This window comes from Phaethon lepturus, unplaced genomic scaffold, assembly GCF_000687285.1.
Source record: "Phaethon lepturus isolate BGI_N335 unplaced genomic scaffold, ASM68728v1 scaffold21404, whole genome shotgun sequence".
Taxonomy (NCBI): domain Eukaryota; kingdom Metazoa; phylum Chordata; class Aves; order Phaethontiformes; family Phaethontidae; genus Phaethon; species Phaethon lepturus.
In genome coordinates this window covers 1-3,114 of record NW_010535747.1, presented here as the reverse complement: position 1 = coordinate 3,114, position 3,114 = coordinate 1, and positions in this window count along the sequence as shown.

The window sequence follows — 3,114 nt, the reverse complement described above, 5'->3', positions numbered from 1 at the left end:
AGCAGGAACTTCTAAGGTTTGCTGAGTCACAATTAAGAGCTTAAGATCATCTCTCAACTGAACAGTTAACCATGTTGGATAAAAGCAAGTTAGTCATTTCTGTTACGTGACACTTTTTCCATCTTGTCATAATTTACAGAGCTACTAGGAACTAAAAAAATGTTGATCCAAGATTATCCAAATATCAACATAATATAATCCTGATAAAGATCTAAACTATTAAACAATGCCAGTTGTAAAGACAGTTAACTACTAAGGGAAAGTACGAAAGTGTTAAGATGAAGTGATAATGTGTTAGATATAAACTCAGATGGCTCATTACAGTGAGCCAGAATGAACTGAATTTCAGAAACATTTTAGCCAAAGGCTACACTTTTAACTACTAAATTTTTTATTATCTTTGGAATATGACCAGTTTAGGGTTTTCTGCATCCACTTTCAACACATAAGGCAACCATTTGCTTAACGAAACATCATAGCCCTAGATTCTACACACTAGAAGTGCACACTGCATTTATTTTAAAAAGCTGCTTTCAAACAACATTTGATTTCCTGTTTGGAAATTATTATTTGGATAATTTTTATTTATATGCATATCCAGGTCATTTTTATTTATATGCATATTCAACACTGGGATACATAGGATAATTTTACTATTTAGTTACAACGTTAACAAAACTATTAACACATCAACAGTGTTAACACAATTTGTACATGGGAAAAAATACTAACACAACTTAGAAATATGAACTACCTTCACATTAAAGGTATAAGAACAAGCAAAATTCTGGGGCTAGCAGACCTCATACTAGTAACTCAACAATGAAGATGACGTGGATAAGATAGCTGTCATATAAAAGACTTTCTCTTAGCAGTATGTTTACAGTATCTAGACTTCAAAATTTATAGTTTGAGATTTGAATGTTTTAAGCATAAAATACAGAATTTGGTAAATGGCAATCTCAATGTCAAGCAAGCCAACAAAAAAAAACCCCTAAACCCAAAAAACAGACAACTACAAAATGTGTCAATGGGGAGCATACATTGAGAGATTTATTCCTCTAGCAATCAAATAGAAGTCGCATGTAGAAAAAGAACCTAAATCAGTCCACATAGCCCAAGTTGTGATGAGTCTTAGTGCCATTGCTGTCCCTTTTTCTACATGCAAGATCTGCCAGTTAAGTCCGGAAGGACCTCCTATAAGACCAAGCTACATCGTTTATATTAGCATGAGAGGCTGAGCACGGCCCGTTACACCGCTCTAGGGACACATCAGAGTGTTCTGAGGAATAAAAGAGGTTCTTTAGTGCTGTTTCTACAATGTTTGTCCACTGAAATCTTTCACTAACTTTTAACAAATGTAGTAGATGTATCCCCCCTCCAACGTGTGCACCAGCTTCTTTGATTTGCAATGTTAAGTTATCGGTGGAGACATTTTAGCATCAAACATCACCTATTTACTCTAAAGGTCAGTTTTGATCAGCATACGCAACTGATGCCACCTGACAGCAATGCATTGTGAAAAGTTATTACTGCAGTAACTAAATTGTCATGACAGGGTTTCTATTGTAGAAGTCTACAAGAGACTGTGTGGCTTTGTGGGCTGTACTAACTGTAGTTACATCTACTCTTTTAATAGTTTAAAACCAATGTAGTCTGATTGTGAGGGGAAAAAAAAAAAAAATCAGGCTTAGCTGTTTCAACATGCTTAAGTTTCCAATCAAAAAACTTAACAGTGCCTTCTACTTTTCTGGGAGGGAGAATGTCCATCTGTTTTGGTATCCACAAAACTAACACACGATGAAAGCGTATGGTAACGTTACTTTAGTAAAGCTGGTAAGTTATTCAAAAAATGTACATTGTCACAGAGATTAACATAACAGTTTCAACTTGTGACTAAACTCCAGTAGGTTTTATGCTTGTATTCTCCACACTATGAATGAACCTCAAGAGATACTTTCATTTATGCTTCCACTATCTTTGCTGTTAAGAGGAAAAATGCAGCAGCTGTATTCAAACAAGCACACGAAGATTCTGAACCTGGAGTGAAACAAAGCAGTTACTTACTAGTGTATCTAATAGTGAACTCATCAGTTGTGCAAGGAAAAGAAGACCTCCAATCTCTGTGAATGAAAGTCTGATCAAAATTTAACATGGCACCTTAAAAGTTTGTGATGACAAAAATAGTTTTACTGAGCTTGAACTCTGTTTTAAACTTAAAAAAAAACCCGATGTAAATCTTTGAGGGTATAAAGGGATTTTATGTTAGCTTACTTGCACTGATAGCAGTGATAACAGCCACACAAAGTTCTTTTGCATGCTAAGTTATAAAAACCTAAGACTATGCTAATACTGGGATGACTACTAAAGTTTGCCTTTCCAGCTGCTAAAAGTAAGATTTTAGGATTTCACAGAGACCACCACAAAAACTTAAAAACGAGATAGTTTTCAGCCTTAATGTAAGGTATTTTACTCACGGAATAGCTGAATATGTCCATGTGGTATATTTCCTATTGACTTGTTTAACATCAATTATATGGTATTATTTTCTTTTACAAAAAGACAGCAAGAGGTGGTAAAAGAATACAGGTAGTATTTCCCATGCAACTGCCTAGGCACAACTTGCATGCAAGTAGTTTAAACCGTAGGAAAACCTGTTGTTAGAAGACAGCATTTTTTAATTTATTAATGCGTTTCCCAAAAAAAAAAAAAGTTTAGAACGAGGGGATATTATCAGCAGTAAGTCACATCGTCACTTACTGACGCCAAGAGATTAAGAATGCGCACCTTTCAAACGGAGCTTTGTTTTCTTTCAACTGCCGTAAAGAGGAAGAAAGCAAGCAGCAGAAGCCGGCTGATGCGTTCAGCCGGGGTCTGCCAGACCCTTGCGGACCCTACCCTTTATCCTTCGGAGGAATCCGCCGAGGAACGCAACGAGGGACGCGGCGTTGAAGTGCAAACAAAGGAAGAAAGTCACCCCGAGGCACTTGCTCGCCGGCTTACCAGGGAATTAAGTTTGCAACGGCCCATCAAAGGCACCCGAAGACACCTCGCCTCCCGGGGGGAATTATTACCGCCACCCCTTTTCCTCGACGCAACTTGGGAGGAACCTGC